Below are 11,004 nucleotides of genomic sequence, written 5' to 3'. Positions count from 1 at the left end.
ACATGTATCATGGACCGATTGGAGCCATTTTGCAGGGTTCTAACTTTGATGTAACCTTTGAAATTAATCTACTTACTTCAGCAAAGGAATCCATTATTACGGGATATTTTTATCTGTGTTTTAGAGCCTATTTAAAATTGGAGGGGAGGTGATCTATTATTTCTTCCATTATTTACAACAAAAAGAATAACATTTACAGTGGATGTGAATATGCTGTCTCAAGAAAATGTAGGAAAAAGAAACATATCTTATTAAAACTCTATTTCTATAGCAATTATATGATGACTATTTTTGGCATTTGTGTTATTGGCTTTTTGGCCTGATGTCTTTTTACTTACAAGGATCAGAATCATGAAAGCCATGATGTTCCCTGTAATATTCTATGGAAGTAAAAGTTGGACTTTGAAGAAGCAGGAAAAGAAGAGTATTATTGATGCCTTTGAATTTTGGTGTTGGAGAAGAGTCCTGACAATATCAGTGACAGTCAAGAAACAAATTAACCAAACAAATAAACCCAGAGTTCTCACTCAGGGAATAGATAACTAAGGCTCAAATTATCCTACTTTGAATACATTATGCAAAGATCCAGTTCTCTGGGACATGCTATAATTGTAGGAAAGATGGAAAAAAAGAAAAAAAGAAGAGTACAGCCAGCAGCAAGATAGAAGGACTCAGTTACAGGGATGATTAATGCACCATTGGAAGACTTCAAACACCAGGGTCAGACTCAAAGCATCATGCAAAAATTTGTCTATGTGGTAGCTAGGAGTTGAAAACAACTTGACGGCACATAACCGCTCAAGTAATCATTTAGTTTTATTTATTGCATTTATAGTCCACTGTTTTTTTTTTCTGAAAGCTTAAAACAGTTTACATGGAGAGCTCACCTGATTTTCTCCCTGCATGCCCAGTCCTGTAAAGTAATCTGAGTGGAGTTTCCAAGTCAGTTCCATATCTAAGTATTGAACTGCAATAATTCATATGCAGTATCTTAGTTCCATAGACCAATGCAGAATGCCTTAAAATATTCACTTATAGGTGTAGTTTATCCAGTGGTGGGATTCAGCCAGTTCACACTGGTTCAGGCAAACAGGTTGTTAAATTACACCCACACACACCACTATCAAAGTGGATCCTGGGGACTGTGCTGCAATGGAAAAATGCACAATGGAGCGGCCAGCGCGAGAGAAGGAGAAAGCCACTTTCCCTCTTTCTTCTCCCTGCTCATCCTCCTTCCCTTATGCTGGCTGCACCGTTTCCCATTTCTCTATTGCAGTGCACCCAGGATCCACTTTGATAGGCAGAGGGTAAGTTAATAACTGGTTCACCCAGGATCAGATTGGCCATTGCGGGAGGCTCGTCCCGCATGTGCGGCGGAGCTGGAGGATGAGGATGGGCCATGCCTCCCACGACAGCCAACCTGACCCTTGGTGAACCGGTTGTTAAATTATTTGAATCCTATCACTAAGTTTCTAGGGGAGTGCTGGCTGCTCTTCACATTCCTCAAAATCGAAGCTGCTATCCAAACTAAGACTTCTGTAACAGTGTTCAGTCACATGAGAAATATGTCTGTGCCCTTCACAAAGACAACAAGAAACCCTGAATTTGGATTCCCAATGTTCTCACAGAAATCATAAAAGCTAGTTCTGATAAGTTCACAGAAAAATTATCCAAGCACTATCTAGCACCAAAACATTGATGCACAAATGCCTGGGCATTACTGGCATTTATGACAGCCTCAACCTCTGAAAATGACCAGATTAGTCCATTACTATACTTACTTAGAAAAATTAAGACCAATACATTCCACAAATAATTCTGCCTCTGATGCTTAAACTTAGCATGATAATAATTATCAATCAATCAATCAATCAATCAATCTAGATAGATAGATCGATAGATAGATAGGCGGGGCTTGGCAGCGTGAAGACGGACTTTCAGACTGCTCCTGAATGTCCATCTAAACCAGATCATCTGGACGGTTCTTTTTAGACCTAAGCTGTCCCGAAGAGACAGTGAAAGGTAGTGGGAGATCCAGTGGCCCCAGAGACACCCGCAAAGTCTCTGGTGACCTGGGAAAAGCCCCCTTTGCCAGCAATCCCAAATCAGCCAAAGGCTGCTGAAGCTGCTGACAGCCCTTAAATACAAGTTGGTGAGAGTTTTTAAACCTTTTTTCTATTGTAAAGAGAACACCCTAAATCTGGAAATTCAATTTAAAATAATGCTGACTAGTGAGAAAAGCAGCGGGTATAAGTTTGCCAATTGAAGGATTTTTTGTTGTTGTTGTTTCCCTTTTTATTTCCGGAAACCGGGCTGGACTTTTTTTTCCTTTGTAATGTGGATTGGCTTTCAGTGTTTTTCTTTTTCTCTCTGATACTCTTAATTTTGGACCTTGTGGGGACATTGAATTTAAATCTAAAATGCTTTGAAGATTTCTTCTTTTTTAGCTCACTCATTGGTAACTTTTGTTATTTTTTTTAAGAAAAAGTTTAAACAGAAGTTTTAAATATTGAGTTGATACAAGCTAACACTGCCATCTAGTGGACTTGAAACATTGTTACCAGAAGCTTCCCTTGTAAACCATTTGGTTAGACTGAAAGAGCAGGCTTTGTTTACTTAGCTGGAGTCTTTCAGTATCTGGAAATCTACTTTAGACTAAATAATAAGCAGCAAGGGAAGCTAAGAATGACCTTGGGAAGACTTTTATCTTAGGGGGAAAAAAGACAGAATTTATTTGTTCTAGCTTGGTGGCAGTTTTTATACTACTCTTATATTATTTTGCTGGGGAGATACTGTCTTTTTTTATTCCCCTTGACTTTTTGACTCCCCCCTCCCTTTTTGTGTCTTGAAGTATCTTTGTATTTTGCTTTTTACTTTATTTTTTTCTTTTTGCACTTTTTTCCTTTTGAAGATATTTGGACATCAAAGGATGGCTTGCTTTAAATTTTTAGCAAATTGGACTGAAGAGTTTTCTTTCTTTTTCTTTCTTTTCTCTCTCCCTCTCTCTTCTCTTTTTTACTTCTTTACCTTTCTTCTTAAATGAGATTGTCACTCTTTCCTCCCCCCTCTTTTTATTTCACCCTTTTCTTATTTTATTTATAACCTCTCATCTTCATAAATTGCTGTTTAAACTTCTGTGATATTAACTGCACTAGAATATAAAGGGGGGGCTTAGAACATGAGTAGAAAAGTAACTCCTGTTGGTTCTACAACAACAACCCCTGCCTCCTCACCTGCGGGAGGTCAGAGATCAATACAGTCAATGCTTCAGCAAGAAAAAGAGAAAGGAGTAAACTTTGAGGCAATCATGCAAGCAATACAGAAATTGCAAGTAGGAGTTGATAGCAAGGATGATAAGTTAGACACCATTGTAAAGAAGTCTGAGAGTATAGAAAAAAGAATGGAGACAATATAACAACAAAATCAAAGCATAGTACAAAAAATTGACAAAATGGAAGGAAAAATGGAAAATATGTACAACTGGATGATGAAATATGAAGACAGAATTCAAAAAATTGAAGAAAAAATTCAAGAAGGAGAGAGAAAAGCTAAGAAGTTAGATAGTAGACTGAGTGATGTGGAAAGGGAGAGCAGTGGAATATAAAGATGGGAGATGGACAGGTCTGAATTCTTCTTAAGATTTCAAAACATAGAAGAAGAAAGAGGAGAGAACCTGGCACAGATAATATCTGAGATATTGACAAACGTATTAGAGATACCCCAAGAGAAGATGATGGATGGCATAGACGAAGTGTTCCGAGTACATACAAGATATGCAATGAGAAATGCTCTTCCAAGGGAAGTCCATGTAAGATTTACCAAGAAAACAATCAAACTATAAATTCTACAGAAAATGAGAGATAGAAAATTAGAATATAAAGGCAAGGAGATTGTAGTTCTCAAACAAATTCCGAGAGAGGTGAGAGAGAGAAGAGAATACCAATTTTTGACTAAAGTTCTGATTTAAAAAGGTGTTAATTACAGATGGCTCATATCGGAAGGTCTACTATTTACATGGCAAGGACAAAGACATAGGATAGATACAATTGATAAGGCAGAAGCTTTCTATGCAGAATATTTCAGAGAAATGGCTGAGAAAACTGGGAAAGATGATTTAGTGGCACAACTACTGGAGGTACCTACAACTGAGACTGAAAAAGTAGAAGGAGCTGTAGGTGGAATTGAGAAATAAGAAGGTGCGTTGGGGGATGTAAGCTACAGAGAAAAACAAGAACCCAGATCTACTAAAGCTATAAACCCTGTATATAAAGTATAAATATGGAGGAAAGAAAAATGATTACAATAAATATTAATGGACTTAACTCAGAAATTACAAGAAAGAAAACATTTTATATATTAGAAAAGTTAAAACTTGACATAATCTGCCTACAAGAAGTACATATTCAAAAGAGATATGAGCACCTACTAACTCAACCAAAACTTGGCAAAATGTTTTCAACACTGGTGAATTGCAGGAAAAGAGGAGTGATCTTCTATATTAAAGATAATATTCCAGCAAAATTAATCTATGCAAATGAAGAGGGAAGAATTTTGGTGGTAGAAATTATGCATATCAAAAAAACACTTCTAATTGGAATCTATGCCCCTAATGAAAAACAAGATGAATTTTATAAAAAATTGCATAAAAGAATCTTGGACTTAGACTATGTTGATATTTGTATGATGGGAGATTTCAATGGCATTGTGAACCAGAACATGGATTACAAAACACACAAAACAACAAAGCTAAATAGAAAATTGCTTCCGAAATCTTTCTTCAGGATGATAGATGAAATAAATTTAAAAGATATATGGAGAGAAAGAAATGCTAAAAAAGAACAATATACTTTCTACTCAAGTAGACATTCATCATTCTCCAGAATTGATATGATATGGGCTTCAGCTCGGATTTACTGGACCTCTAGCGGCGCTCTAGGCGTCTCTTTTGGCGTTTCATCTCCCGGAGGTCCTCAGTAAACCAAGGGGCCCTCCTGGATCCACTGCCGCAGATTGGCCGTAAAGGCACAATCCGGTGGAGAGCCTCAGCTGCCACTGAGTTCCAAGTAGTGACTAAGGTCTCCACCGAGCTGCGGGCGAGAGTATCAGGCATAACTCCAAGCGCCGTCTGGAAACCCTGGGGATCCATAAGACGCCTGGGGTGGAACCACCTAATCGGTTCCTCCTCCCTACAGGGGGGGATTGGTCTCCAGAAGTCGAGCCTCAGTAGGAAGTTGAGCCTCAGTAGGAAGATCTCACTACCCCTCAGACCAAGATCACAACTCCACTGCTCCGAGAGAAATACGAGGTCGAGTGTGTGCCCCACCGAGTGAGTCAGACCCTGGATTACTTGGGTCAAGCCCATGGCTGTCATGGAAGCCATGAACTCCTGTGCTCCATCAGAGTGTTCGCTGAGTAAAGGCAAGTTGAAGTCCCTCAGTATCATAAGTTTGGGGAACTCAACTGCCAGCTCAGCTACTGACTCGAGGAGCAAGGGGAGGGCTGTTGTCACGCTGTTGGCAGGCAGGTACGTTAACAACAAGCCCACTTGACCTGCAAGGCCCATCTTCACCAGCAAGGACTCACACCCAACAAGCTCTGGAGCAGGGATCCTACGAGGAGCTAAGGACTGCCGGATAACAATAGCCACTCCCCCGCCCCTTCTCTGAGGTTGCAGTTGATGAAGCACCTGAAAACCCTCTGGGCACATTTCGGTGAGGGGGACTCCTCCCTCCGGGCCCAGCCAGGTTTCAGTAATACATGCCAGGTCTGCCCCCTCATCTATAATTAGGTCCTGGACAAGGGGAGCCTTGTGAACCACAGACCTGGCATTTAGCAACAGCAATAGATAGATAGATAGATAGATAGATAGATAGATAGATAGATAGATAGATAGATAGATAGATAGATAGATAGATAGATAGATAGATAGATAGATGATAGATAGATAGATAGATAGATAGATAGAGATAGATAGATAGATAGATAGATAGATAGATAGATAGATAGATAGATAGATAGATGATAGATAGATACCAAATTTCTTTAAGATCATTTCTTAAAATACTGTTTAATTAATTTCATTTAAAGAAGATCCTATCTTTTTTTTTAGAGTACAGCCTTTAATCCAGAGAATATTTTGGATCTCTACTGTAGGATCACAGGATCCTGTTCTACTGCCAGGGAACATATTTAGAATATCCTTTCATTCCATTTTTCTATGCCCTTAAGAAATAGGTTTCAACCTTTATATGTGGTACAAGTACTCTTCAACTTATAATCATTCACTTAACAACTATTTGAAGTTCTAGATCCCTACAGAGGAGAATGTGATTAGGAAAATACTAGAATGTGCAGAAATGAATAGATTGACACTGGCTATTAAAGAGAAAGAACAAACTGATTATTATACAATTTGGGAATCATTTTATCAATGTTTAGAGAATTGACATAAGAATTAAGAGTTAAAAGAAGTTGTGTATAGAAAATGTATTAATAGTTAATAAATAGAGTCAAATAAATCATGATGAATGTCAAGCCGGCCTCCCTCAGCAACCAAGAAAGAAACCACTTAACTCCATTTCGCAGAATTAAGAGTAATTTTACTGGTTATGAAAAGATAGCAGCTAAGCAAAGCAAGATCTGAGGCAAAAGTGCACAAAATCATACATATCAATATGTGATCAACCCTCCCTCCCCCCAGTAACCCTCATCCCACTGTCCAATCTGCAAATCCCTTAGGTGCCATGTGAGTTCCATCTTCAAGGAGCATCATCAGGTTGGTATGCAGGACGGTTGGCCTTGACCAACACCAAGCATCAGTCTCCAGCATGCACAGTAGACGGTGAGAACAAAACTCCCTTTTTACAATCTCTCCTGTACTTAAAACTTCCAAATACCCCCCCCGCTCCCCATTTCAATGGCAGCCAAAAGCAAATAGCGAAACAGAGGCTGACAATGAGTCTATATTAGACATTTAAGGTATTGGAAATTAAGCTAAGAATAGATTAAATAATGAATATGATTGTAAATTTTAATTGTTGGCACAAAATATTTGTACCCAGATAACATACTGTTTAATGGAAAATGGGCTGTTTATATTAAAATAAAATCATACATACAAACATACGTACGTACATACGTACGTACATACGTACATGCATACATACATACATGCATGCATGCATATGCCATTTGAAATTCTCTATAAGAGCCGAGGTGGTGCAAGTACTTGAGAGACCGCCTGCTGCCAATTACCTCCACCAGACCTATCAGATCCCACAGATTAGGCCTCCTCCGAATTCCATCCGCCGGCCAGTGTTGACTGGCGACTACCCGGAGGAGAGCCTTCTCTGTGGCTGCTCCGACCCTCTGGAACGAACTCCCCGTGGAGATTCGAACCCTCACCACCCTCCAGGCCTTCCGCAAAGCCCTTAAAACCTGGCTGTTCTGACAGGCCTGGGGCTAAAGAATTGTTGCCCCCATCTCGAATTGGTATGACTGTTGTGTGTTTTTAATTATGCATTGTTCTGTGTTGTTTTAATTTTTTGTTTGTATCCCCCTTCCATGGTTGAGTTGTGAACCGCCCTGAGTCCCCTTCGGGGGAAAAGGGCAGCATATAAATAAAATCAACATTCAACATTCAACATTCAATAAGAGCCAAGGTGGCGCAGTGGTTAAATGCAGCACTGCAGGCTACTTCAGTTGACTGCAGTTCTGCAGTTCAGCTGTTCAAATCTCACCGGCTCAGGGTTGACTCAGCCTTCCATCCTTCCGAGGTGGGTAAAATGAGGACCCAGATTGTTGTTGGGGGCAATATGCTGACTCTGTAAACCGCTTAGAGAGGGCTGAAAGCCCTATGAAGCGGTATATAAGTCTAACTGCTATTGCTATTGCTATTCTGACAGACCTACAGGGGAGGTGAATATTTATGACCCAGATTCAAAACTTCAATGGTCATCTTCCCCCATGGTCACATGACCACACTTCTGGTATTTGTCATTTGATCATGTTTTACAATGGTTTTGCCAAATCTTTACTTCTAGTTTTTGGTAAAACCACACCCACAGTGAACCATTGGGTTTTTTTTACTTAACAACCGCAGACTCACTTCAACATTACAGCAATACACTTAACAACTGCTGGGGAAAAAAGTTGGAAAATCCACAGGGTCCATTATTATGGTAAGTCAGGAGGAGCATTGAGTCATATGTGAAAAAGACACTGGGAAGATAAACAAGAGTTCATGTGGCAAGTATGATATTAAATTATGTTCTGAAAATTTAGAACCGTTTGAAGTGTGTTGGATTTATGATGCAAGAAGAGCAGCTAAGATGATTTATTCTGATGGGAAGATTCTAAACATAAAATCCTGGATGAAAGATTTGTCTTTAGGTGGGAATTCTGAGCTATGGGATACTGTATGATTTATTATTTTTATATATTATTTATTATTATTTATATTCAGATCACCAAGTTCAAAGATTCTAGATGGTATACAGAATTAAAACAGTGGAAAATAATATAAGTAGTATAGCAGATTTGGAAAAAAAAAATACAGTTGAATACCAATGGTCCATCAACCAGTGGATAGGATCACAAATCACTTTGGCCCCTGGCTTGTTTGAAAAACAGGTTTTTAGAGCTTTTTCTAAAGAACAACAATGTTAGGACCACATTAACCTCAGGGATGAGGGATAGTTTTTGCAAAAGATGTGGCGGGTGTCACAGGATTATTTTTAAACTATAACCAATTTGATTGATGCAAATTCACTGGATGTTAGACAACTGACAGATTGACAAAGTTCCCACAAGATGCCATTGTTTAAGTGGGGGCATCCAGAACATGAGCAATCTGTTTTATACAGATTTATACATTTATAGAGATAAATGTAAAAAGATAGTCCTATCAATCAGCTATTTACTCATTTATATATTCATTCATTCGTTTGTTTGTTTATGAACAATTTACCAATGAAGCAGCTTGTCTCCTGGATTGTGGCTGCTCCAGTGCTGGAGTTTTTTCAAGAAAAGATTGGAAAGTCATTGTCTGGGATGGAACAAGGATTCTTACCTTGCATAGGGTTAGAAGATTTCGAAGGCCCCTTCCAGCCCATAATTCTATAAGTAGCTTCTGAGCCATGTTATTCTGACTCAAGTCACCTCCTAGGTGGAGGCAGGTATTGATAGTCCTTTATTGCTGCCAACTGGCTCTACAATGGCTCAACAAGCCACCCTCAGTCCCACAAACAAAACCTACTCAACAAATGAAACCAATTGATAAAGGCAGAGGGGAAATCCAACAGAAGGTGCAAACTCATGGAGTAAGGTTCAGAGTCAAGGTCCAATGATCCTTGCAATTCCACAGGATCAGGCAAGTTCATGAAGCCAAAGGCAGGTCCACAAGGCAAAAGGCAAGGCACAATCAGGAAGAAGAGCCAAGGCTGAATTTTTCCAAAGCCAGGGGAGCATAAGACAAAGGAAACAATTGTTCCTGATGAAGACAGACTCCCCCAGCTTCTCCTTAAGTCAACCCATGCCAGGTGTTCCTTGTGAGGAAGGGTGGGATGGCCTTCTCCCAAACAGCCTTGCAGCCCTCTTTTAAACGTGTCTCTGCTCTACTGCCTGTGTCCTTGGATTAAGTGGGGGAGGGAGCTTTCCCATGGGGGGGGGATCTGCTGCTTCTCAGTGCCACTGCCCATCTGCAACCAATTCTCCTTATGTCTGTGAAGGCTGGCATATCTGAAGGATCTCCATCTGGTTGACCCCCAATGCCCAATTGTCCTCAGCCCCTGGCCTCTCCAAGCATTCTAAAGGAGACACGCCATCCCAGTTGGATGGTCCCCATTCCAATATCTCCCTCTCCTCTGAACTGGGATCTGAAATGGCAATGTTACATGCAGAGCTTAATAGATAAAAATCACATTAGAATTCACCCAGAATCACATGGTTTATCACTGCAGCTCACATAGCAAAAAGACTTATACAATTGCTAGGATTAAGTCAAATCTGTTCCTCCCTAACCATACCAGGTTTGATGGCAACACATTAATGGCACCACTTGTGTTCTGACCTAGGCTTCTCCAAAAAGCACGAGGCAGATTCCTGGTCCCAACAAAACCCCTTTTTATTAAACAAATGTGAATTCTTCTCATTCACAGTCAGCAAAGGCCTGGTAAACAGTCTTTCAAAGGTGAATTTATGACCAAGGACAAGAAGTGGACATTGTTTACTTTCTCAAAATTCACAAGGTCAAACTCCTCCCACAAAGAAGAGCAACCCACCCTAGTAAAGTAAGTCTGAGCAATTTTCATGATTTAATCCAGTGTTTTTCAACCACTGTGCTGCGGCACACTAGTGTGCCGTGACATAGTGTAAGGTGTGCCGTGGGAAAATTACTTTATATATAGTCAATATAGGCACAGAGTTAAAAAATTTTAACATTTTCTAATGGTGGTGTGCCTCGTGATTTTATTCATGAAAAAAGTGTGCCTTTGCACAAAAAAGGTTGAAAAACACTGATTTAATCTATTTATTAAATCTTGACTTGTATTAATCTTGGAAAATTAGGAGCCAATCAGGGAGAGGGGTAAGTGGGGAACTAGCCTTGAGTTCTTGCTCAACTGCAAGAGGCATAAGCTTGAGCTGTCCTGCCCACCAAGTCCAATGTTTGTTTCAAAGAGAAGTACTGACTTGAAGTTTTCAGAAGCAGATCTGATTATTTACACCTGACAATTAACTATGTACTGTATTATTTTAATATGATTAATTTTTATTAGTGTTCTGATTTATTATGCTTTGCTAAAATTTATTATATTATTAGATTTGTAGGGTTAGGGTTGGGGATAAAGGTAAAAGTTGCCCTCACATAAATGTGCTAGTCATTCCCGACTCTAGGGGGTGATGCTCATTTCCATTTCTATTTCTCCATGGCCATGTGGCTGGCATGACTAAATGCCGAAGGGGCATGGAACACTGTTACCTTCCCACCAAAGGTGGTTCCTATTT

This window comes from Thamnophis sirtalis, unplaced genomic scaffold, assembly GCF_051295495.1.
Source record: "Thamnophis sirtalis isolate CommonGarterSnake01/CBP01778 unplaced genomic scaffold, rThaSir2_p1.2 scaffold_9, whole genome shotgun sequence".
NCBI classification, from domain to species: Eukaryota; Metazoa; Chordata; class Lepidosauria; order Squamata; family Natricidae; genus Thamnophis; species Thamnophis sirtalis.
This window is presented reverse-complemented; position numbering follows the sequence as displayed.